At 40.0% G+C, this 27,357-nt stretch overlaps 1 protein-coding gene and 1 pseudogene across 4 annotated transcripts in view; both read left to right on the forward strand.

Annotated features, from left to right (window-relative positions):
* DIS3L2 (DIS3 like 3'-5' exoribonuclease 2) overlaps nucleotides 1-27,357 on the forward strand; it is a 350,540-nt gene that overhangs the window by 5,848 nt on the left and 317,335 nt on the right. The gene's annotated exons all lie outside the window — the stretch shown is intronic.
* On the forward strand, nucleotides 21,374-21,507 carry LOC123600218 (annotated as a pseudogene).

Here is a 27,357-nt window from a genome sequence, read left to right on the forward strand (position 1 = left end):
GAGGGGCAGAGAGAGAGGGAGACAATCCAAAGCAGGCTCCAGGTCCTGAGCTGTCAGCACAGAGCCCGACATGGGGCTTGAACCCACGAACTGTGGGATTGTGACCTGAGCCAAAGTGGGACGCTTAACCGGCTGAGCCACCCAGGTGCCTCAGAGTTTCCTCCTATACCACATTTTGCCTATCCATCCATCTGTTGTGGACACTTGGGTTGCTTCCACAGTTTAGCTGTTGTGAATAATCCTGCTCTGAACATGAGTGTACCATCCAACTACTTTTGATTCTTTTCTTACATCCTAATACAGCTGCCTCTGGGATGCACCAGCGTTGGCAGACAAGAGACAGTGTTCATACTGGCAGGGAAGGACTTTAATGTGGCACAGAGTACAGGGAAAATGTCACTCATGAAATCACCTGGTACTGATAAGGACTGATAGAGGTACCTGCCTCAGAAAAATGCCTTCTAATTAGAAAGTAAAGAAGAGGAAGGGGCGTATCATTTATGGAGCCACCTCTCCTCCTGTGTGTTATGTCATTGATACCAAGTTTTGTCCAATGAGAAAGATGATTTGATTCTTGGACTGATAAGAAAATTGAGGCTCAGGGAGTATACTTAAGTCGTAAGGCAGTATGTGTTAGGACCAAAGTATGGACCCGTGTCTGATTCCAAAGCCCATATTCCTTCCGTGACACTGCATCATGCTACTTCTGTAAACCGTGTTCCGATATCGGCATCAATGGTGGGCATGAGAATATCAACATAAATAGTGCAGGGACTATAAAGAAGAGGGCGAGTAATGAAGTAGGCTGATACAGTAGGAAGTCTTAAAAACCTTTTAAATGAAGGAAAGTATTGTTATCTGGTAGACTGGAGGGCTTGGGTGACCAAACCTCAAGGAGGCAGAACGTCATGCGATGCTAATTGAGGAACTCTGCTCTTGAGGTTCCTGGGCAGATTTCCTTTAATGAAATTGGATTGTTTCTCCCATTAGACTTGGATGAGGAAGAGAGGTTGGTAGTGATTGCCTCCGTGCTGAGGGGTCCAGAGAGAAGCCCCAGACATTTCTCTTTAACTTCTCCTCATTTAGAGAGCATTTCTCCATGTGGGAAATAGTTGCTTCTTTTTCTTTGCCATGGTCAGCTTTAATCCATTTTAAAGGATTGATTATGAAACCACAGCAGCAGTTACGATACCAAGGAAGAGATAATAGCACATTGTTATTTTTGTTTAATCCTACTTAAAATAAAAGCAGCAGTTTGCATGGCTTATTATTCTTTTTAGTTCTTTTAGGTTTATTTTATTATCATTTATTTTTTTTTAAAGTTTTTATTTAATTTGAGAGAGACAGAGAGAGCAGGGGAGGGGCAGAGAGAGAGAGAGAGAGAGAAAGAGAGAGAGGGAGAGAATCCCAAGCAAGCTCCACACTGCCAGCACAGAGCCCAATGTGGGACTCGAACCCACAAGAGATCATGACCTGAGCTGAAAGAGACCCACTGAGATCATGACCTGAGCTGAAACCAAGAGTCAGATGCTTAACCAACTGAGCCACCCAGGCTCCCCCTTTAAGTTTTTTTAAATGAAAAAATATTTGAGTTGTTCAGAGCTCTTTTGCTCCAATAAGACATTTGTTTTCTTTATGATTTACTGAATTTTGCTAGTTTAAATCAGTCTTTCTTAATAGTTCGGAAATAAGGATGAGCCATGAATTTTATGACTAAAATGCACATTATTAACAGGGAATAAATTTACATGAATGAATTACATGAATGAATAAAAAGGGCCCAATTTTTATTTAAAGGATTATTGATTACTAGTTAAGACTATAGTTTTTAAAAACTGATTTACTGAGGAATAGTTGTCATATTATAAGCTGTACATATTTAAAGTATACAGTTTGAGTTAAAAAAAATTTTTTTTAAAGCTTTTTAAGTAATCTCTGTACCCAGTATGGGGCTTGAACTCACAACTCTGAGGTAAAGAGTTGCACACTTCACTGACTGAGCCAGCCAGGTGCTCCCAGTTTGTTAAGTTTTGACATATGTATGTACTCATCATCACAAACAAGGTAGTGAATAAATCCATCACACCCAAAGTTTTCCTTCTTGGTCCCCATCCCAGATAACCACTGATATTTCTGTCATTATATATTAATTTTCATTTCCTAGGATTTCCTAGAGTTGTATGTAAGTGGAACCATACAGCATGTAGTTATGCTTTTTTCACTCAGCATAATTATTTTGAGATTCACTCCCGTTTTTTAGTATATCAATAATTGATTCCTCTTTCATGCCTAGTAATATTCCTTTGTATGGATGTATCACAGATTACCAATAATTCATTTTTTGATGGACATATTGGTTCTTTCCAGTTTTTAATTGGTAACAAAGAAGGCTGCTATGAACATTTGTGTACAAGTCTTTGTGTGAACATATACTTTTGTTGCTCTTTTTGTATGCTTAACTTTGAAAGAAACTGTCAAAACTTCCAAGTACTATTTTGTATTCCTACCAGCAGTGTAGAAGAGGTCCACTCCCTTGGGGCGCCTGGGTGGTTCAGTCGGTTAAGCATCTGGCTCTTGATTTTGGCTCAGGTCATGATCTCACTGTCTGTGGGGTTGAGCCCTGCGTTGGGCTTGGTGCTGGCCATGGATCCTGCTTAAGATTCTCTGTCTCTCTCACTGTCTCCCTCTTCCCCCCACCCGTCTGCCACTCCCCGACTTTTGCGCACTCTCTCAAAATAAACAAACTTAAAAATAAAACAAATAAACTTAAAAAAAAAAGTTCACTCCCTCCACATTCTTGTTAACACTTGGTATGCCAGTCTTTTCAACTTCAGACATTCTAATAGATGTGTAGTGGTATTTCGTTGTGGTCTGGATTTATATTTCTCTAATGACTGGTGATGCTGAATATCTTTTCATGAACTTATTTGCTATTCACATAGCTTCTTTGGTGAAGTGTCTGTTTTTATTTTTTTTATTTTTGTTTTTTTTTAAAGTTTATTTATTTTGGGTGGAGGGAGGGGGAGCAGAGAAAGAGGGAGAGAGAGAATCCCAAGCAGGCTCCACTCTCTCAGCACAGAGCCTGATACGGGGCTTGAACTCAAAAACCACGAGATTATATCCCTAGCCAAAATCAAGAGTCAGATGCTTAACCCACTGAGTCACCCAGGAGCCCCATGTTTTGTTGTGTTTTTAATGTTTATTTTTGAGAGACAGAGTGGGCATGTGTATGAGTGAGCAAGGGAGGTGCAGAGAAAGAGCGAGACAGAGGATCTGAGGTAAGTTCTGTGCTGAGGGTGGAGAGCCTGACATGGGGCTTGAACCCATGAACCGTGAGATCATGATCTGAGCTGACGTCTGATGCTTAACTGATTGAGTCACCTAGGCACCCCTGGTGAAGTGTCTGTTTAAATCTTTTGTCCATTTTTAATTGGGTTCTGTGTTTTTTTATTACTGAATTTTGTAAGTTTTTTTAAATATATTCTGGATGTAAGTACTTTTTCAAATTTGCAAATATTTTTCCTTATCTCTTTTTATTCTCTTAATGGTGTCTTTTGAAGAGCAAAAGTTCTTAATTTTGATGAAGTCCAAATTACAATTTTTTTCTTTTGTTGCTGTTTTTGTTACTTTACCTAAGAAATCTTTTCCTATTTAACATCACTGAAATATTCTCCTATGTTCTAGGAGTTTTTGTTAGGTTATAGACTTAGACTATGATCCACTTTGAGTTTTTAAAAAATTTTTTTGTGTTTTATTTATTTTTGAGAGAGAGAGAGAGAGAGAGAGAGATTGTATGTATTGCATGTACAAGTGGGGGAGGGGCAGAGAGAGAGGAAGACAGAGAATCCTAAGCAGGATCCAGGCCCTGAGCCATCAGAGCAGAGCCTGATGGGGGCTCGAACTCATGAACCGTGAGACCATGACCTGAGCCGAAGTCGGACACTTAACCGTCTGAGCCACCCAGGTGTCCCTTGAGTTATATTTATGTATAGTACAAAGTATGGATTAAAGTTCTTTTTTTTATAATCTTTTTTTTGAAATTTAAATTCAAGTTAGTTAAAGTACAGTGTAGTATTGGTTGCAGGGGTAGAACTCAGTGATTCATCACTTCTTTATAATACCCAGTGCTCATCCCAACAAGTACCGTCTTTAATGCCCATCGCCCATTTGGCCCATCCCCCCATCCGCCTTCTCTCCAGCAATTCTCAGTTTGCTCTCTGTATTTAAGAATCTCTTATGGGGGTGCCTGGGTGGCTCAGTTGGGTAAGCATCCGACTTTGGCTCAGGTCATGATCTTGTGGTTTGTGAGTTTAGCCCCACATCGGGCTCTTGTGCTGACAGCTTGGAGCCTGGAGCTTGTTTTGGATTCTGTGTCTCCTCCTCTCTCTGCCCCTTCCCTGCTGATGCTCTGTCTCTCAAAAATAAACAAACATTAAAAATAAATTAAAAAAAAAGAGTCTCTTATGGTTTGCCTCCTTCTGTTTTTATCTTCTTTTTCCTTCCCTTCCCCTATGTTCATCTGTTGTGTTTCTTAAATTCTCTATATAAGTGAAATTATATATTTATCTTTCTGACTTTTTTCAGTTAGCATAATACACTCTAGTTCCATCCACATTGTTGCAAATGGCAAGATTTCATTCTTTTTGATCCCCAAGTAATGTCCCATTTTAAATTTTTTTTTTTTTCAACGTTTATTTATTTTTGGGACAGAGAGAGACAGAGCATGAACGGGGGAGGGGCAGAGAGAGAGGGAGACACAGAATCGGAAACAGGCTCCAGGCTCTGAGCCATCAGCCCAGAGCCCGACGCGGGGCTCGAACTCACGGACCGCGAGATCGTGACCTGGCTGAAGTCGGACGCTTAACCGACTGCGCCACCCAGGCGCCCCCCCAAGTAATGTCCCATTTTATACACACACGCACACATACCACATCTTTGTCCATTCATCTGTAGATGGACATTTGGTCGCTTTCCATAATTTGGCTATTGTTGATAGTGCTGCTATAATCATTGGGGTCAATGTGCCCCCTTTGAATCAGCATTTTTATATCCTTTGGATAAATATCTAGTATTGCACTTGCTGGGTCATGGAGTAGTTCTATTTTGAATTTTTTGAGGAACCTCCATACTGTTTTCCAGAGTGGCTGCACCAGTTTGCATTCTCACCAGCAGTACAGAAGTGTTCCCCTTTTTCCACATCCTTGCCAACATCTGTTGCTTCCTGAGTTGTTTGTTTTAGCCATTAATGTTCATTTTTTTACATATAGAATCCAGTTGTTCTAGAATCATTTGTTGAAAAGACTATTCACTAAATTGCCTTCTGCGTAGGTTGGAAATCTACTTATATACGTGTTGTTCTATTTCTGGACTCCCTTTTCTGTTCCATTGATCTATTTGTCTTGATGCCAATACTACATTGTTTAGATTACTATAGTTTTATAATAGGACTTGAAGTAAGCTTTGCTGCTCTTTTTCCAGATTTTGGCTCTTAAAGGTTTTTTTTCATTTCTATATTAATTTTAGAATCAGCTTTGTCAACTTTTCCAGAGTCTGCCTGAGAATTTGAGATTGTATTGTATTTATAGATTTGTTTGAGGAGAACTACCTCTTAATGATGTTGTGTCTTCCAACCCATGGACATGCTGTAGTCTCCATTTATTTAGGTTTTATTTAATTTCTCTGAGAAAATTGTAGTTTTCACTGGGCAAATTATGTACATCTTTTGTCATGTTATCTCTACATATTTCATATGTATTTTCTTTTTTTTTTTTTTTTTTTTTTTGCTTATTTTATTTATTTATTTTTTTTAATTATTTTTTTCAACATTTATTTATTTTTGGGACAGAGAGAGACAGAGCATGAACGGGGCAGGGGCAGAGAGAGAGGGAGACACAGAATCGGAAACAGGCTCCAGGCTCTGAGCCATCAGCCCAGAGCCTGACGCGGGGCTCGAACTCACGGACCGCGAGATCGTGACCTGGCTGAAGTCGGACGCTTAACCGACTGCGCCACCCAGGTGCCCCCATATGTATTTTCTTAAAACAACTGTTTTTTTAACATTTATTTATTTTTGAGAGAGAGAAAGAGAGAATGTAAACAGGAGAGGGGTAGAGAGAGACAGACACAGAGTCTGAAGCAGGCTCCAGGCTCTGAGATGTCAGCACAGAGCCTGATGTGGGGCTCAGACTCACGGAGCTGAAGTTGGACGCTCAACTGACTGAGCCACCCAGGCACCCCTCATATATATTTTCTAATTATTTTCTTAAATTGAAGTATACTTGACAAAATGTTACATTAGTTTCAGGTGTACGACATAGCATATTTCATATTTTTGGATGCTGTTGAAATGATGGTTTTTCGAATTTGTATTTTTGACTGTTGCTCCTTATACAAATATGCTTGATTTTTGTACATTGATCTTCTCTGTCAACTAGGCTATGCCCACTTATTCCTTAGGCTTTTTTTTTTGTAGATTCCATGGGATTTTTTACATAAAGATTATGTCATCTGTGAATACAATTTTACTTCTTCTTTTCTAATCTTTTGTTGATTTTATTTTTCTTACTGCATTGGCTGTAATTCCCAGTACAGTGTTAAATAGAAGTGGTGAGAGCAGACATATTTGTCTTGTTCTGATCTTAGGAAGAAAGTGCTTAGTCTTACACTATTAAGTATGATAATAGCTGTAGACTTTTTTTTTTAATGTTTATTTATTTATTTATTAAAAATTTTTTTAAATGTTTATTTATTTTTGATAGAGTGCAAGTGGGGAAGGGGCAGAGAGAGAGAGAGAGGGGAACAGAAGATCCAAAACGGGTTCTGTGCTGACATCAGTGAGGCCGATGTGGAGCTGTGAGATCATGACCTGAGCCAAAGTCAGACGCTCAACCAACTGAGCCACCCAGGTGCCCGCTGTAGACTTTTTATACATGCTCTTTGTCAGTGAGGAAGTTTCCTTCCATTCCTAGAAGTTTTGCTGAGAGGTTTTTTTGTTTTTTTTGTTTTTTTGTTTTTTCTTTTTCAGAAATGAGGTTGGATTTTGGCAAATGCTTTTTCTGAGTCTACTGAGATGATCATATGGTTTTTCATTTTTAGTTTAATACGGTGAATGATAATTGATTTTCAAATATCAGAACTAACATTGCATTCTTGAAATAAACTCTACTTAGTCCTGATGTATTATTGGTTTTTTTTTATATTGTTGGAATTGATTTCCTGAAATTTTGTTAAAAAAATTTTGCATCTATGGTTATGAAAGATATTGGTTTAGATGTTTTTTCCTGTAATATCTTTGAATTTGTTTTGGTATCAGAGTAATGCTGGCACCTTGGGATGAATTGGGAAGCATTCTTTTTCCTTTAATTTTCTGAAATAGTTTGCATCTATTCTTTTCTTTCTGCCTTAAGGACGTCCTATGATGTTTCTGGTAATGCAGACTTGGTGGTGATGATTCTTTTAGCTTTCACACGTTTGAAGAAGTTTGTGTTTTGCCTTTGGTTCTCAAAGATATAATTGCTACATAAAGAATTCTAGATTGACAGCTTTTTCCTATTGGTGTTGTAAGGATTTTGACTCAGTATCTTCTACCTTGCTTGTTTCTGACAAGAGATCTGATACCCTTATCTCTGTTTCTCTGTACTTTATTTAAAAAAAATGTTTTTTAACGTTTTATTTATTTATTTATTTATTTATTTATTTATTTATTTTAATTTTTTTTTTTTCAACGTTTATTTTTATTTTTGGGACAGAGTGAGACAGAGCATGAATGGGGGAGGGTCAGAGAGAGAGGGAGACACAGAATCGGAAACAGGCTCCAGGCTCCGAGCCATCAGCCCAGAGCCTGACGCGGGGCTCGAACTCACGGACCGCGAGATCGTGACCTGGCTGAAGTCGGATGCTTAACCGACTGCGCCACCCAGGCGCCCCAACGTTTTATTTATTTTTGAGACAGGGAGAGATAGAGCATGAACAGGGGAGGGTCAGAGAGAGGGAGACACAGAATCTGAAACAGGCTCTAGGCTCCGAGCTGTCAGCACAGAGCCCGACGCGGGGCTCGAACTCACGGACCGTGAGATCATGACCTGAGCCGAAGTTGGCCGCTTAACCGACTGAACCACCCAGGCACCCCTTTAAAAAAAATTTTAATGTTTATTTTTGAGAGACAGAGAGCGCAAGCAGGGGAGGGGCACAGAGAGAGACACACAGAATCTGAAGCAGGCTCCAGGCTCTGAGCTGTCAGCACAGAGCTGGACACAGGACTCCCCTTTTGAACCCACAAGATCATGACCTGAGCTGAACTTAACTGACTGAGCCACCCTGGCACCTCTCTGTTTCTCTGTACTTAATGTGTCTTTTTCTCAGCTGCCTTTACAATTTTTCCTTTAAACTGCTTTTAAGCAATTTAACTATGATGCATCTCTTACCATAGTTTTCTTTCTTTTTTGTGTGTGTGTGATTGTGTCATTGAACTTCTTGGATTTATGGTTTTATAGTTTTATCAGATTTGGAAAACTTTGGCTCTTATTTCTTCAGATATTTTTTCTTTCTCCACCTTCCCTCCCGTTTTGCAGATTTCACTTACACATATATTTGATTGCTTAAAGTTGTCCCCTAACTCACCGATGCTGTCTTAATTTACTCTTTTTTCTTTGTTTTTCATTTTAGATAGTTCCTATTGCTATATCTTCAGGTTTATTAATTTTTTCTTTAGCAGTGTCTAATCTGCTATTAATCCCATCCAGTGTATTTTTCGTTTCAGGCATCATAGTTTTTAACTCTAGATGTTTGATTTGGATCTTTTTTATATCTTCAGTGTCTCTTAACCCATTCAGTCTTTCTTCTTTTTGAACATATAGAATACAGTTCTAATAACTACTACTTTCCTGTCCTTTTTTGTTATTTCCATACATTTCTACATTGTTTATCTTTGTCTTTCTGTCTCTCTTTTTCTCTCTTTCACATATCCTATTTATTAAAGAAGTAAGGCAAGACATTTAATAATTTTTTAATTTTGTATGTTTGGAAACAGGCTTAAGAAAGTTAGATGGTTGGGGGTCACCTGGGCGGCTCAGTTGTTAAGTGTCTGACTGACTCTTAATTTCAGCTCAGGTCATGGTCTCACGGTTAGTGAGTTCTAGCTGCTCATCTGGCTTCACCTGGCTCCCTGCTGCCTGGAGCCTACTTGGGATCCTCTCTCTCCCTCTCTCTCTGTCCTGTCCCCATTTGCATGTGTGTACACTTTCTCTCTTTCTCTCTCTCTCTCTCTCTCTCTCTCTCAAATAAACCCAAAAAAAAACGTTAAAAAAAAGAAAAGTAGTTTGGTCAGGGTTAGATAGTTAACGTTCAGATTTAAATCTAGGTTTTTCACAACTTCTGCTCTTTCTGTTACTCCTGCAATAGGAGGGATAAGATAAATACAGAACTAAAAAGAGTAGGGAAGGAATCATAATAGAGAAGAATTATGCAAGATCTTAAGAGAGTATGTAGGTCAGAAAGACTTCTAAGGATGCAGGAAGCATTTGGGATGAAACTTTCAGGACAGGTAAGATTTTGGAGGTTGTTCTAATGAGGGTGAAGCATTTGAGGAGGAGAGAAGAGTGTACTTCAGTGTGTGGGGTTGGGAGATTGGGGCATGCGCTTAGCTGAATTGGGTAGGAATATGGAAAGCAGATGACTAGGGAGGTTGGCCTGAATTTGTGGAGTATTTTTGATGTCTGGCTTTAACACCATTTTCTTTTTCTTTTCTTTTCTTTTTTTTTTTTTAACACCACTTTCTAATATCCCCGTCTCTTCAACTGCTGCATGCTTCTGACAAAGGGATGGTGTCTTTAAAAATTTTTTTCATTATATAGTATAGTCTTGCACATAATTCACAGGTATTGATTGATGAATAACATCTTATTATAGTACCATTAATTATACTTTATTACTACTTGTGATTGCGTTGCTTATTGTATAAGAAGTCTCAAATCCTGGGTTCATAAAATTCCTTCCAAACAAGTCAGCATACTTTATGCTAATTCATCTATTGATTGTCTCAGCAGTCATCTTACCATACGGAAAGAATATCCCACTTCCTCAGGCAGCCAGAATCCTGCTTCAACTTAAGGGTCATTGTGTAATCTTGTACTGTTCTAATGCAAGGAATGCTCAGATGATAGTGTTGTGGGCAGAGCCCAAGCCTGATTCTCTTGGACTTTTTCACTTCTGGCTGGGAGGGAAGAGTACACGCGCTACTGCCCTTGAACTCACAACTGCCCACTACGTGCAGCGTTGACTCTGACACTGCAAGTGCTCAACTGGGCTCACTCTCATCTTTGTTCAGTATGTCCATCGAGAGCTGAAGTTTCAACCAGGGTTTCATTGAATTTCAATCAATTCAAAACTAATTAATGGAAAAATAATCTCACCGTTCAAATTACATCATTCTTCCTGCATTGCTTTTAATTTTCTTTGCAAACCTTTTTACTCTTGAGTTCTGGCAAGCGCCCTCTGTGCTGGAGTTCTTGAAGTGATTGCTAGTGATTCTCAGTGAGTTTGATCAAAGAGTGCATTATTGCTGTATTACATGCTGTAATTCATTGCTGTAGTACATTCTTTACTGTAAACCCTCCCTACCTTGTTAAATCTCCTTGTTAATGCAACTTTAGAAGAAGAGGAAAATCAAGGATTTTGCTAACTCCTAACAGGTGTCTACTTAGAAGGACAACAGAACCCAGCAGATTTTCAGTGGCAAACATTGAATCTAGTCTTCTTTGTTTTACTTTCTAAATTTGAGTGTAGTTGACACAATTTGACATTAGTTTCAAGTGTACAACATAGTGATTCAATTTCTTTATATGTTATGCTACGCTCACCACCAAGTGTAGCTACCATCTGTCACAAGATCACTGGCTGTATGCTGTGCCTGTTTATTCCCACATTGTTCATTTTTTTTTAAATTATAGTCTTTTATTAAATACTGAGAAGTTATAAAATAGCATATGCAAAACATGTGTAAGGTGTACAGAGTAATAGGACGGTGAATACCCATGTAACCAACCACCCAGTGTAGGAAAAAATTGCCGTTGCCATTAAAGATCTACATTCTTGTTTGTAATGCCACCTCTCCTTTTCTTTTTCAGAAGTAACCTATGTTTTATATTTTCTTTATACTTGGGTCACATCATTTGTATCCTTAAACTGTTACTTAATTTTGCATGTTTTTGGAAGTTTGTAGAATGGTATCATAATGCAGATATTTTTTAGTGATTTGCTTCTCCCTAGAACATGGTGTCTGCTTTGGTCACATTTTGCAAATAATTAATCCTGGGCTGCTTGTACTTAGCATAATTTATTTTCTTTCTTTCTTTCTTTCTTTCTTTCTTTCTTTCTTTCTTTCTTTCTTTCGAGAGAATGGGTGTAAGTGAGCGAGGGGCGGAGAGAGAATCCTAGGAGGGGCTGAGGGAGAGAGAGAGAGAAGTGGGATTCACCCTAAGCAGGCCTCGAGCTCACCCGAAGGGGGCACAAGTTCACCTGAAGCAGGGCTTGAACTCACCCAATGTGGGACTTGAACTCACGAACTGTGAGATCATGATCTGAGTCAAAGTCAGATGCTTACCGACTGAGCCACCCAGGCACCCCATAATTTTATTTCTTTTTTTTTTTTTAAACAAAATTTTTTTTTTTAATCTTTAACGTTTATTTATTTTTGAGACAGAGAGAGACAGAGCATGAACAGGGGAGGGGCAGAGAGAGAGGGAGACACAGAATCTGCAACAGGCTCCAGGCTCTGAGCTGTCAGCACAGAGCCCGACGCGGGGCTCGAACTCACGGACCGGACCGTGAGATCATGACCTGAGCCGAAGTCGGATGCTTAACCGACCAAGCCACCCAGGCGCCCCGCCCATAATTTTATTTCTTAATAATTTTCCTCACTAGTCTCATAAAGAATAAGATTCATATGTTTCTGCCTTTTAGAAAAAAAAAAAAGATAATGCTTTCTGACTGGATAAAAATAACCCGGTTTCCTTTGGGGTATTCCATCTCCAGGCACTCCAGAACCCATTTCTCAGGGTCGTACCTCAGTGACTTGGGTAGAAGTCCTTGAAGATGGCTCATTTTTGCTGTCTTTCCCCCTTATACTTTACCTTGGGCAGCCTGGACACTCCCCGTTTTTCAGATGGGTATCGTTTTGGGGTTTTTTATCCTGACTGCACATAAGAATCACCTGGGGAGATTTAATGCCCATGCCTAGGCCAAAGACCAGTTAAATCTGAATATTTCTTTTTGTGATTGCTCCTATCTTTGGCCTGTTCTTTTTTTTTTTTTTTAACTTTTTATTTTTTAATTTTTTTTTTTTTTTAATTTTTTTTTTTCTCAACGTTTTTATTTATTTTTGGGACAGAGAGAGACAGAGCATGAACGGGGGAGGGGCAGAGAGAGAGGGAGACACAGAATGGGAAACAGGCTCCAGGCTCCGGGCCATCAGCCCAGAGCCCGACGCGGGGCTCAAACTCACGGACCGCGAGATCGCGACCTGGCTGAAGTCGGACGCCTAACCGACTGCGCCACCCAGGCGCCCCAATTTTTTTTTAACGTTTAGTTTTTGGGAGAGAGAGAGAGACAGAGCATGAGCAGGGAGGGGCATAGAGAGGGGGAGACACAGAATCCGAAGCAGGCTCCAGGCTCTGAGCTGTCAGCACAGAGCCCGACGCGGGGCTCGAACTCACAGACCATGAGATCATGACCTGAGGTGAAGTCGGACGCCCAACTGACTGAGCTGCCCAGGTGCCCCTAACTTTGTGTTAATTGGTTTACTTCTTTCATACTGACTTGTAGGTCTTGACATTTTCTGTATATTAATCTTTGAATTCTTATATAGTGCAGATATTTTTTCTCAGTCTGTTTGGTCATAATGGTTTCTTTTGGTATACAGAAGTTTTTAATTTTTAAAATTTGAGTTTTTTCCTCTGGTTTCTGTGTTTTTTGTCTTAATTAAGAAGACTTTCTTTTCTTTTTTTTAAATGTTTATTTATTTTGAAAGAGCCTGTGAGTTGGGGAGGGGCAGAGAGAGAGAGGGAGAGAGAGAATCCCAAGCAGGCTCTGCTCTATTAGGGCAGGTTTGATGCCAGGCTTGATCTCATGAACCATGAGATCATGACCTGTGCGGAAATCAAGAGCCGGATGCTTAACCGACTGAGTCACCCAGGTGCCCCAGAACAGATCTTTTCTCGTTACTCTTTCTTTGCAAACATTTCCCATAATTCTGTGCATTTTCTTCTTACATTTGATACTTACAAGGTTTTTTTTTTTGCTGCTGTGAAATTCACATCATAAAATCAGTCACCTTAAAGGGAACAATTCAGTGGCATTTAGTACATCCACAGTGTTGTCCTACCACCACCTCTATCTAATTCCAGAAGAAAGCCCTGTACCTGCTAAGTGTTGCTGCCTGTTCTTCCGTCTCCTTATCCTCTGGCAACCATCAATCTCTGTATTTCCCTGTGCATTTACCTATTCTGGATATTTCATATAAATGGAATCATATATGGTCTTGTGTCTGGCTGCTTTCACTTAGCATAATGTTTTTCAGCTTCATCCATGTGGTAGCATGGGCTAATTTTTCAAAAAAACCTCATTATTTATGGCCAAAAAAGTATTCCATTTGATGTATATGCCACAATTTATTTATTTATCCATTGATGGACTTTTGGGTTGTTTCCACCTTTTGGCTATTGTGAATAGTGCTGCTATGAACCTATGTGTATAAGTATTTGTTTGGATAATTATTTTCAACTCTTTTGGGTATATACCTAGAATTGGAGTTGCTGGGTCATATGCTCATTCTATGTTTAACTTTTCGAGGACCTTCCAAACTGTTTTCCACAGTGGCTGAACCATTTTACATATCTACCAGTAATTTATGAAAGTTCCAATTTCTCCACATCCTTGCCAATATTTGTTATTTTCTGGTTTGTGTTTTGCTTTGTTACAGCCTTTCTAGTGAGTGTGAAGGGAACCTCACTGTGGTTTGATTTACATTTTTTTGATGGCTAATGGTGTTGAGCATATTTTCATGAACTTGTTGGTCATGAATATATCTTCTTTGGAATAATGGCTATTCACATCCTTTGCCTTTTTTCTTCCATTTGATTGTTAAGATGAGATTGTCAAAAAAAAAATCATGATTTGAATTTGTGATTACGTTGTAATTTTTTGACTAATTTACAGCTGACATCTTTATAATCTTGTGTCTTTCTTGTCAAGAGCAGGGTTTGTTTATTTGTTTAGGTCTTTCGTGTGTTTTTTTTAAAAATTTTAATGTTTATTTACTTTTGAGAGAGAGAGAGAGAGAGCGCGAGCGAGCCAAGGGCGAGCAGGGGAGGGGCAGAGAGAGAGTGAGACAGAATCCAAAGCAGGCTCCAGGCTCCGAGCTGTCAGCACAGAGTTCCATGCTGAGCTGAAGTCGGATGCTTAACCAGCTGAGCCACTCAGGTGCCTCTGTCTTTGGGTTTTTGAAAATGCTTTTAAAATTTACTTTAGATCTTAAATCTGTCTTACTAGTTTTATCCACAGGCATTTTGTGATTTTGGTTACTTCTTAGAATTGATGTTTTTCTCTCTCATGTTTTAATTTTTTAATTTATTTAAGATAAGAGATTTCACTTCTTTATTTTGTTTATTATTTTTGAGAGAGTGAGACCATGTGCACAAGAGCAGAGGAGGGACAAGAGAGAAAGAGAGAGAATCTTAAGCCAGCTCCATGCCCAGCACGGAGCCCAATGTGGGGCTTGATCTCACAACCCTGAGATCAAGACCTGAGCCAAAAACATGAGCTGGATGCTTAACTGATTGATCCACTCAGGCACCACTCAAGCATCTTTTTTTTTTTAAGTTTATTTATTTATTTTGAGAGAGCGTAAGTGTGCGCGCGTGCGTGTGTGTGTGTGAGAGAGAGAGAGAGAGACAGCGAGAGAGGGAGAGAGAGGGAGAGAGGATCCCAAGCAGGCTTTGTGCTGTCAGGGTGGAGCCCAACTCGAGGCTTGATCTTGTGAACTGTGAGATTATGACCTGATCTGAAATCAAGAGTCAGAGGCTTAACTGACTGAGCCACTCAGGTGCTCTGCCAAAGCATCTTTTAATGATAATCATTGGCAAACTCATTTGAAACCTGCATTGAAAAGCAAACTTTTTTTTTTCTTTTAATGTCTTCAGACTTTGATCCATCTTTGTTAGACACACTATGCTCTAGGTTTTTTCTTCTATATTTAGACTCACATCTCTTTCTTGGAATTTTTGTTTGAGATCTTTGGAGAGGATGTCTCAGTGAGCCTCCTGAGCCCTGGTTATAGTCAGTCACCAGTCAGTAGTGTTTTTCACAGGCTTTATGTCTTTGGTGAAATCTAGTCTATACCATTCTTTCATCTGGTGATAATTTCCTGCTTTTTATATTTTCATTCTTAATTCATCAAATTCTGCCACTTGCCACTCCTGTTGTAGGCACTGTGGTTGCAGTGATGACAAAGCCCCTGTCCTCCTGGAGCTTTGAGTGGACACTGGGGATAATCACATGTGCACAGAGATGAACAGGCCATTTCAGGAGTGATAAGTGTAATGAAGGAAGTAGAAAAATGTGCTAGGCTAGAAGAAGACTGGGGAACCTTATTTAGATCAGGGTTTCTCAGCCTCAGCAGTATTGGCAGTTTGGACTGGGTAACTCTTTGTTGGGAAAGAGGGCTGTCCTGAACATTGTGAGGTGTTGAGCAGTAGTACCTGGGGTCTCTACCCTTAAAAATTTTTTTTTTACTGTTTTTATTTATTTTTGAAGGAGAGAGAGAGACAGAGCATGAGCGGGGGAGGAGCAGAGAGAGCAGGAGACACAGAATTTGAAGCAGGCTTCAGGCTGTAAGCTCTCGTCACAGAGCCCGATGCGGGGCTCGAACCCACAAACTGTGAGATCATGACCTGAGCTGAAGCCAGAAGCTCAACCGACTGAGCCACCCAGGCACCCCTGGCCTCTACCCTTTAGATGCCCTAGGACCCTCCTCAGTTGTGACAGTCAGAAATGTCTTTAGATAGTCTCAAATGTCCCTGGAGGGGAGGGGCAGAAACGCTCCCAGTTGAGAAGCACTAGTTTTTAGTTTGGGTGGTCAGGGAAGGCTTTGTTTTGGGAGAAGATTTCTTTCCAATTCAGATATGAATTTCATAGAATGATGAGGTTCTGTTCTATTCAGTTGTTCAGCCAGTTGGATCTTTTACCTGTTAGGCTGAAATTACACAATGAATTAGATGTTTAGACATTAAAACAATCCCTCTTGTTTCACAGATGATATCCCGAGATTACCTGAGGTTATTTCTCTAACGTTACATTTAGTATCCTTACCCACACCAGCGGCATTGCCAGTATGGTTGTGACTATTTGGAAGTGCATGCACGTTAAGAAAGAGGGGTGTGTTCAGTCCAATTCTAGAAGCTTAGTGCATTGCTTCTTAGTCTTTAGTGAGCACCAGAAGGGCCAGGAGAGCTTGTTAAAATACAAATTTCAGGACCCCACTCCTAGAGATTCTGATTCGGTTGGTCTGTGGTGAGGCCTGGTAGTTTGCATTTTTACCAAGCTCCCAAGTGCTGCTGCGCTGCTGCTGGTCTGTGCTTTGCGTGGCACTGACCGTAACATCCCACTTAGTGCCTGGGAAACCGTGGTTGAAGGATTAGTAATAAACCTTTGAGGAACATGGTTTCTTCATTTTTTTTCATATTGGCCTTTTTACTTCATTTAAATCAAACTTGGTAGCTTTTCCCTGTGTCATCTGTCACAAGGAAAGTCTGTTAAGTGTTGATTGTGTTGGATGTGACACTACTGAGATATTCTGCATTGCAATCGTATAAGTAATTTGAGGTATTTTTACCTATTGAACTAAGCAGGGAAGCTATGAAGTGACACTTCCTATGTGATCAATTTATCTTATGTAGAGAAATGAAAACAATGCTGGCAATATTTGTTAAAATGAGAAATTCTCTGCTATAGTTTTAACTGTACGAAGAGGCATTCATTTTCAGTTCTGGGCTGGTAATTACAAAATGTGTGTAATTCTGCAGGAACAGGTTCTGGAAAGGCGAGTGGATGTTCTTAGACCATGCTGAAATTTTTGCTTAGCGTCTCCTCTTAAACCATTGAACCAACTTGATTTATGATAAAGCGTAATTGTTTTTTTAGCAATAGCCTGAATAGACTCTGTTCTATTGCTAAATAGAGTTAAGATATATGTGTGCATATGTATGTATATGTATTGTTGTTTGATTGCAAAAGTAATTCATACTTTTGTAAGAAACAAAAAATTAAACGTTATTAAAATGTGTGCTTTAGGGGCGCCTGGGTGGCTCAGTCGGTTGGGCGGCCGACTTCGGCTCAGGTCATGATCTCGCGGCCCTTGAGTTCGAGACCCGTGTCGGGCTCTGTGCTGACAGCTCAGAGCCTGGAGCCTGTTTCAGATTCTGTGTCTCCCTCTCTCTGACCCTCCCCCATTCATGCTCTGTCTCTGTTTTAAAAATAAATAAACATTAAAAAAAAAAATTTAAAATGTGTGCTTTAAAGTGAGAATCCCTAGTAATCCTAGTTTCTAAAGAGAATTGTTATGAATGTGGTATATCTAAATCGGTTTCATTTGTCACATGATGAGAGGCAAAGATGACTAAAGAGATGGTTTGATGCTACACTGTTGGCATTTGTAAGATGCTGAGTTGTCATCCTTCATCTGTAGGCCAGAGCCTGCACCTGAGAATTTAATTCAGTGCTGTTCCTGGAATGAAAATGTTGCAAGAAAGTTGAAAATTTTTTTAAACATAAAAAATATTGGTAAAAGAAATTCTTCCCTTCTTAAAAGTGTATGTCATTCTTTCCTTCTCTAATACAGTAGGTTCCATGCTCTTTAAGTACTAGGGAAATTGATTTTGCAGTCTTTGCTACCCCCCCCCCCCTTATTATTTTTGCTTCTTAACTAACGTTTTTCTTGGATATCGAAGACCTGGAGTTTAGCAGAAGTACTTCTATTTTTTTTAGAAGTACTATTTTTTAAAGAATGAAAAGCTGTCTTGGCTTTTACATAGGATATGTACCGCAGGATATACACTGGAGGAAATGGATTGGGCTGATGGTGTGTTGGTTTTTCTTAATTTTTTTAAATGTTTATTTATTTATTTAAAAAAAAATTTTTTTTTTAACGTTTATTCATTTTTGAGACAGAGAGAGACACAGCATGAACGGGGGAGGGGCAGAGAGAGAGGGAGACACAGAATCGGAAGCAGGCTCCGGGCTCTGAGCCATCAGCCCAGAGCCCGACGCGGGGCTCGAACTCACGGACCGCGAGATCGTGACCTGAGCTGAAGTCGGCCGCTTAACCGACTGAGCCACCCAGGCGCCCCTTAAATGTTTATTTTTGTGAGAGAGTGAGAGAACATGAGTGGGGAAGGGGCAGGGAGAAAGGGGGACAGAGGATCTGAAGCAGATGCTGTGCCGTGAGCCTGATGCGGGGCTCCAACTCACCAACCTCGAGATCATGACCTGAGTTAAAATCGGACAGTAAACTGAGCCACCCAGGCGCCCCCTGGTAGTGGTTTAGAAGCAGCTCCAGTTTGAAATGGGGGTAATGTGAGAGGCCTTGACTAAAAATGGATGGATTAATGCGGGTCTGCTTTAGAGTGAGCTTCGCTGACTGAGAACTTGGAATTCCTGGGATAGAGTAGCCTCATGAAGACGAGAGATGGTCCTGAGGACTGCAGAAGAACGTGCACTTAGTCTCTTGGAGCTGATTAATGGGATTCTAGCATCTAGCAAAATGGAGCTTCTGAGCTGGAAGAAACCTTAGAACCTCATCCCTTATAACTGTCTTAGATTTGGGGAAAGTATGTAAGTAAGGCCCTGGGGGACTGGAAAACATTTTTGAATCTACTTTCTAGCTTTTGGCTTCTAAAATGAAGGATGGACTAGAGACTGAAACACAACAAATCAGAAACAAATATTGTGCTTAGTGGGGAGAATTGGAGAATATGTTGTTTGGAGAAGCTTGTTAGAAACACATAGTCAGGGGCACCTGGGTGGCTCAGTTGGTTGAGTGTTGGACTTCAGCTTAGGTCATGATCTTGCGGTTCATGGGTTTGAGCCCCCCGTCAGGCTCTGTGCTGACAGCTTGGAGCCTTGAAGCCTGCTTCAGATTCTGTCTCCCTCTCTCTCTACCCCTCCCCCACTCATGTTGTCTGTCTCTCTCAAAAGTAAACATTAAAAAAACAAACAAACCACATAGTCATTATATTCCTGGGTCAGTTTTTAAATATTTAAACAATAATTATATGTAACTTATGTAAAGAATGAAAAAACAGAATGAAGTTATTATACAAAGTTTTCTAATTGAATATTAGTAAGATATAATAAAAAGACTATTTTTATATATTATATTTGGATATTGTGTACTACTGAACTCATTCTACTTTTTTCAGTTGATTGTATTGGATTTTCTAAGTAGCAAGGATTTCATTTATAATTGATCATTTTTCTCTTAAACTATTTATATGGCCTTTTTTTGTTTACAGTAAGACTAGTGCCTTTAGAATGATACTAAATAACACTGTAATAGCTGGCATCCTTTTCCTGTTCGTAAAGTTAATAGGAATGCTTCTAGTGCTTTATCATTGTTTGTAAGTTATTTTCTGTTGCTATTTTTTGTTTTAACTTTTTTCCTTTTTAAACTTTATTTTTAAAACTCATAGATTCACATGCAGTTGTAAGAAATAATACAGAGAGATCCTGTGTATACTTCACCTATTTTCCTCTTATGTAACTATAATATCACAGCTAGGAAATTGATGTCAATACAATCCACCCATCTTATTTTGATTTCATCAGTTTTATTTGTACTGATGCGTGTGTGTATTTAGTTCTATCACATCTGTAGATTTGTGTGACCACCAGTGCAGTCAAGATACAAAATAGGTCCTTCACAAGAATCTCTTGTGCTTCTGTTTCATAGCTACAGCCATCTCCCTCCTTCTCTGCTCTTTCTTTCTTTCAGTTTTGAGAGAGAGAGAGAACCAGTGGGGGAAGAGGCAGAGAGAGAGGGGGACAGAGGATCTGAAGTGGGCTCTGTGCTGACAGCAGAGAGCCTGATGCGGGGCTTGAACTCATGAACCGTTAGATCATGGTTTGAGCCAAAGTCGGACGCTTAAGTGACCGAACCCCCGGGTGCCCCTCCCTCTCTGCCTTCTTAACCTTTGTCAACCATGACACTCTTTTCTGTCTCTAATTTGCCATTTCAAGAATACTGTCAATGGAAGTCTACAGTACATAACTTTTGAGATTGCTTCACTCAACATAACTTCCTTATGATTCATCCAGGTTATTGTATGTATCAATAGTTCATTCCTGTTTATTGTCACTAGTATTACATGGTGTGAACGTATGGCACCTTGTTTCACTGTTTTCTGCTGAAGGACATCTGGGTTGTTTTCTGTTTTTGGCTATTACAAATAAAGTTGCTATGAACATTCATAAGCAGGTTTTTGTGTGAATGTAAGTCTTTGTTTCTCTGGGATGAACACCCAAGAGTGCATATACCCTTTGCTTAGATCATCTGTTGTTAACATTTTGTTTCATTTCCTTCATAATTTGTACTCTTTCTCTTACTTTCTCAGCCAAACACACACAATTATAAGGTAAAAAATTTTCCTCAACTGCTTGCAACTAAATTGCATATGTGATTACCCCTAAATTCTTCAGTATTTTCCAGGAATACAGATGTTTTCTTATATACCTACAGAAAAGTTATTAGAATTGATACAACTTAGGTCATATCTGCCATCTGCCATTACAGTTTTTTCAGTTGATCCAGTAATGCGTCTTTTAGCGTCTTTTCCTCCTCTAGCACAAGATCTCAGATTACACATGGCATTTAGTTATCATGTTTCCTTTGTCTCCTTTAATCTGCAACAGTTCTTTTAGTCTTTGTCTTCTATGAAACTGATATTTCTGAAGAATAAAGTCTTTTTTTTTTAAAGGATGTTCCTTGTTTGGTTTGTTTTGATGTTTCCTCATGATTAAATTCAAGTTATGTGTTATTCTTGGCCTGAGTACCACATAAGAGGTGTTGTTTCCTTGAGAAGTACATCTTACTGCACTAGAAAAATTTCTTTTTGCACTAGAAAAATTTCTTTTTAGCCCTGGTTTACTAAGAAGTCTTAATTCAGAATGGATGTTGGTGGGGCACCTGGGTGGCTCAGTCGGTTAAGTGTCTGACTCTTGATCTCAACTCAGGTCTTGATCTCAAGGTTGTGGGTTCAGGCCCCACACTGGGCTCCACCCTGGGTGTGGAGCCTATTTAAAAGAAAAAAAAAAAGAATGGGTGTTGGGTGCATATTGTTAGAGCTTGGAGTTGAGGCCACTGGCTGGTGGATGAACTCACAAGTGTAGGTGATGTGCTACATGAGGGACAACGGTCTCTGGCTCAGTGAATGGAGTTTGATTGTAACCCTTGTGACAAGTGAAAAAAAAAAGGGTGTTGGACTTGGTCAGTGCCTTTTGGCTTCTATCTTCATGATGATTTAGTTCTATTCCATTAATTTACTAATGGACATGTTAACAGATTTCATGATTTGAATCATGTTAGAATAAACATTCTATACCATGTGTTTATGTTACATAATTTTTAGAATTCAGTGTTGGATTTTATTTTTTTATTTTGCGTTTTGCATTTATAACAAAAATCCTGTAGGGGTGCCTGGGTGGCTCAGTCAGTTAAGCGTCCGACTTCGGCTCAGGTCATGATCTCATGGTCCGTGAGTTTGAGCCCTGTGTCGGGCTCTGTGCTGACAGCTCACAGTCTGGAGCCTGCTTTGGATTCTGTGTCTCCCTCTCTCTCTGCCCCTCCCCTGCTCATGCTCTGTCTCTCTCTCAAAAATAAATAAACATAAAAAAAATTAAAAAACCCAAAAATTCTGTAGTTCTCTGTGTGAAAGAATGTGTGTGTGTGTGTGTGTGTGTGTGTGTTTGTGTGTGTGTGTTATCTTTGTCAGATTTGGTATCAGGGTTATTTAGCCTCATAGAATAAATTGAAAAGCTTAAATAACATTGAAATTACCTGTCTCTAAAACTGTTTTGGCCTGGTGCACTTGGTTGGGGGGAGTGTGTGGATCTTTGGCAGTGCTTCCTTGTTTCTTCTCTGATTAAAGATCTGTTGAGGGGGGCGCCTGGGTGGCGCAGTCGGTTAAGCGTCCGACTTCAGCCAGGTCACGATCTCGCGGTCCGTGAGTTTGAGCCCCGTGTCAGGCTCTGGGCTGATGGCTCAGAGCCTGGAGCCTGTTTCCGATTCTGTGTCTCCCTCTCTCTCTGCCCCTCCCCCGTTCATGCTCTGTCTCTCTCTGTCCCAAAAATAAATAAACGTTGAAAAAAAAAAAATAAAGATCTGTTGAGGTTTTTACCCCTTTTAAAGTTATGTCCCTATTCTGCTTTCCATCACTGTTAGAATAAAGACTCAGGCTCTGTATTTGAGGTCATGTACTCTTCATCCTGCCTAAGTGTTGTCACCATTCTTTTATTTCTTCAGTTACTAGAGCTAGAAACCTCTGAGTCCTCCCAGATTTCCACTCCTTATGCTCATACCGAGTCTTAACAGTTCTGTTCTTTTTTTTTTTTTTAATGTTTATTTTTGAGGGGAGGAAGAGGGGCAGAGAGAGAGGGAAACACAGAATCTGAGCTGTCAGCACAGAGCCTGATGTGGGGCTGGAACTCATGGACCACAAGATCATGACCTGAGCCAAAGTCAGATGCTTAATCTACTGAGTCACCCAGGCACCCCCAATTCTGTTCTTAATTTGCATTTTTGAACCTGTCTCCTTTTTCCATCCCTACTGCTTGCTACCTGGACCCTTCCAGTTGTCTTAACAGGCTTTTCAGTCTGCAGTCTCTCCTTCAAATCAGCCTCTGAACTGCCACTGTAGTGACCATGGGAACATGCAGATCTGATCATGTTAGGCACCTGCTCAGAATTCTTTGGTGATTCCTGGGCAGAGCTTAACCCCAGTGCTTCTGACTTGGGTACAAGACTCCTTTTGGCTGTCCCGGTTTGCCAGCTTCTAGTTTCCATCGGTGCTCCAGCAGTCCAGCTGTACCTCATTACCCAGAATTTCTTTGCCCACGCTTTTCACTGTTTGCCCTCTGGCCCTCTGCTCAGCCTGGTGCTTTCCTCTTTATCCTTGAGCATTTCTCATATGCCTTCTGTGAAGCCCTCCCTGAGGGGACTTCTTCACCAATAGAATTTACCAGCCCCTGTCCCTGCAGCTACCTTACTTTTGCCCTTTTGTGACTGTAGTTCTATTCTATTGAAACTATTTTTTTTACATGCCTTCTTCTGTTATATCCTGTTAGCTTTTTAAGGCCAGAAACTGTGTCTTCAACTTTGCATGTGGTGTTAGCACAGTGCTTGGCTTTACAGATTCTCAGATGTTTGTTGAATGAGTACAAGCTTTATTTAGAGGACTGTGAGAAAACTAATTCGATTGAAGCGGAAGGTTATAATAGGAGTAGGGAAGACAATCAGCTAGGATTGGCCAACAGCTTATGAAGCAACTTAAATGTTTAGCTAAGGAGTTTGGACTATGTCTTTAGTTAGCAAGAGGGTCAGAGAAAGGAGGCAAGAGGAGGGAAGGTCATTTATTACTGTTGTGCTACAGAGACTGATTTTTTTGGTCTTTTCCAAATACATGAAGATTGCTGCCAAGGTAAAATAAATGACCTTACATTAATAATAGCAAATGCTTTTTTAGCGCTTACTATCTGCCAGGAACTGTTGTGAGAGTTTTACCTATGTTATCTCATTTAGAATTCAAGTATTCTACAAGGTAGGTTTTGTTATTGCCTTTTTTAATGTTCATTTACTTTTGAGAGAGAGAGAGACAGAGACAGAGTGCGAGCAGGGGTGGGGCAGAGAGAGAGGGAGACCTGGAATCTGAAGCAGGCTCCAGGCTTTGAGCTGTCAACACAGAGCCTGATGCGGGGCTTGAACTCATGAACTGTGAGATCCTGACCTGAACTGAAGTTGGACACCAACTGACTGAGCCACCCAGGCCCCTCTGTTATTGCCTCTTTTAGATAGTGAGACTGAGGCACAGAGATGTTAAGTAATATGCCCAAAGCCACAGCTTTTCAGTGGCAGAACTGGGATTCAAACGTGGGCATCTTGGCTGCAGAAGTCTCTTAACCACTTAAGCTCTGCTGCCTTCCATTAAACTTATAGCCTATTGAGTAGCATTCACCCTTCTAGAAACTGGCATTTTAACCTTGAACTAAGGACCAGTGAAACTGTTTTCTATATTAGTGGACATAAGCAAATATTATTTGACTTATAGTAGCTAATCCATTTTGTGGTGACTTAAAATGTTTCTTCTGTTGCCTCAAGTGGAGCTAAAATTGAGCTTATTCTGCATCCGATTGGCACAGAAGATACGTTTGGGGAGTGTTAAATATTTGAAATGAAGTTCTGTTTTGTTTTTTTTTAAGTTTTTTTTAGAGAGAGTATGTGAGCAGGGGAGAGGGGCAGAGGGAGAGAGAGAGAATCTTAAGCAGACTCCAAGCTCAGTGTGAAGCCCAGCAAAAGGCTCGATCCCATGACCCTGGGATTATGACCTGAGCTGAAGTTGGATGCTGAACCATCCAGATGCCCCTGAAATGAAGTTTTAAACACCACTAGCTGATTGTCTTAAATTAGAAATGAGAGTTTAGAGAAAACCCTGTTAAGTTGCCTGGCCCATGGTGTTCAGGCCAGGTAAGGATTGTTTCTTCCAGTACATTCTTTAGTGCTTGGTCTAGGGTTTGTTAGTTGTCTCAAAGAAATAGCTCCACTATTCCTGAAGAAAGGCATTTTTCTAATCTCTGAGAATTTTTCTTTGTAATTAATTAGATGTGGTGATTAAAATATGCTTTCTTCTAAGTTTCTTTTAGGGCTCCCACCATCTGAAGTAATACAGAATACAATGCATGCATACGTGTTTGCCAAGATTACAGTTGCTGTGGGAATCATAACTTTGGATTTCCTCACATCTGGATTAGTGAAATTTGCACAAAGCCTCCGTATGAATATAAGTTTTAGATTTTATGTGCATCTAGAGGTAGCAGAATCTTAGTGATGTAGCTTCCCCATAAATGAAAAATTGAACATTGGCAATCTGAAGTTTTAAAATGATCCTAAGGTTTTGAACTTTGCCTGGAGCCAGTGTCCCATACTCTGGTCCTCTGCTCAGAAGGTTTGCATCACCGCTGGGAAACCGGAGCTCTGGAATGGAAGTAGAAGACCAGCTTATCTCCCTGGGGCCTGTAGACCTCAGGTTTGTTTTGTCTCCCTGAGAAGCAGGGTCTCCAGTGCTGCTGGTTTTGGAGTTCTGTTTTTGAAGCAGCAGGGAAAAGAAATGCTGCAGGTCTTAGTTGCATTTCAGTGTTCTTTGGAACTCTTTTGGGCACTTGTTTTCTTGGATTGTCCTATTTTTCTTACCTGAAGTTCATAACTCTTAAATCCATGGTGATGTCCGTGTGGGTGGTGGAGGTTTTTATCTGGGAAGTGTGCAATTTTGAAAAGCCACAAATCCTAGAGTCACCATCTTTCAAACTCACTCGTGTTGAATCGTGTGAATATGAAGCATAATTTCCCTACAGAAAGGAGGGCTAACATCAGTTTGTCCTCGGAGGCCTCTTTCAGTTCCCCTGGTACAGAGTGCCGAGCTGACAGACCAGGTTCAAAATTGGCGAGTTGGCTTAGGGGTCATCGAAGTTTCCCTGTGTTTCCATCCTTGGTCTGGATTTAGTCTTTGTCTTTTTGCCATTTGGAATTCGGCGTCCTGCATTCCTCCAGATGCCTTGAATAAGGCTCGAATTCTTCTTTGTGATTTTGCGGGGACACTACAATTGCCTGGGATTTTGCACGTCTTCCTCTGGGAGTGTCTGCAGCGCCCGGCAAGGACCTTGTGCCGTTGGCAGGAGCATGGTCTGTAGCGAGGCCTTACCTTGCTTAAGACTAAAAGGGTCTGTAGGTAGAAAATTCCAGATGTTTGTGGCTGCAGCCCTGAGAGTAGGCATTTCCCAGGAAGAAAGTAATGATATAACTGACAGATTTTTTAAAAATAAGGAATTAGCACAGAAGCCAGGTTGATATTAACCTCTTGTGTAAAATGAAAAAGAAAAGTTTTCATGAAAACTGACATTTTATTTGACATAATATGAACCTAGGGAAAACTACTTTTAGTTCTTTTATATGTTAGTCATTCTGTTCATTTAACTATAGATTTTGAAAGTTACATATTTTTCTAAATTGCCGTGGTAAAATTGGCCGTGTGGGTAAGCTTTGCAACTCTTTTCCCCTTGTCCTTTTACTTTTGAGATTAGTGTTTGTGGGTAGATGATGGCTTTGATTACCATTTAAATCGTGCATAAAGCTGGTGGATGCGTTATATTCTCAGCTTTATTATTAAGTAGCTGTTCTGTATCACAGCATGAAATTTGGATTACACCTGTGTGATAACCTTGTTCCATAAAATTTATGCTTTATGTAAGCAAAGGCCTTAAGTGATAACAGTAGTTGTTACTGAATTGTTTGCTGAGTAGAATATTTTGCTATCTATGACCTATAATTTAAGGTTCTTAAAAGGGAATTTAAAAGTCTTTCCATGTGCTTCAGTATAATTTAGTATATACATGTATATATGGGCATATGAAGTGCACGTGCTTATGTGTGTAGGAGTAGATGAAATAACATTGACTATTTATTGCTAATTGTTGAAGTTGAGTGATGAGCATGCATTCATTGATTCTACTTTGTATGTGTATTTAAATTTCCAAAATGAAAAGATAAACTCCCCCAAAAAGTAATGAAGAAAAGACTGTATTTGATGGCACGGGCTAGCAATTAATGCAGTACACGTCACTACTTCTGATACCTTCTAGGATGGCTTTTTCAGTGCTGCTGAAGTACTGCCCTGAATTACTTCAAGGGAGAGAATATTATTTTATTCTGTGTTTGCCCAAATTACTGATCACGGCAGAGATATTCCAATGTGACTGCTCACATGTTATGAAACAAGCAAACAAACAAACCTGTTTTTTTTTTTTTTTTTTTTGAGACACTTTCTTTTGCGATTTGATGCAGAGCATGACTTCTGATATGAGTGGGTACCTTCCTCCACTTCTTTAGGTTCTGATTTCTGTTAAAAAAAGGAAGTTTTTATTTGGTCCCTATTCTTTTAGATTCCATAAGTTTCTCTGTCTGTTCCTTCCTCACTGGATGAAAAGATATTTCTTCTTGTTTCTAAAGGTATTTTTGTTTGATCTGAGCCTTTTGCTACTTTGTCT

This window comes from Leopardus geoffroyi, chromosome C1 (genome assembly GCF_018350155.1).
Source record: "Leopardus geoffroyi isolate Oge1 chromosome C1, O.geoffroyi_Oge1_pat1.0, whole genome shotgun sequence".
In the NCBI taxonomy this organism is placed as follows: domain Eukaryota; kingdom Metazoa; phylum Chordata; class Mammalia; order Carnivora; family Felidae; genus Leopardus; species Leopardus geoffroyi.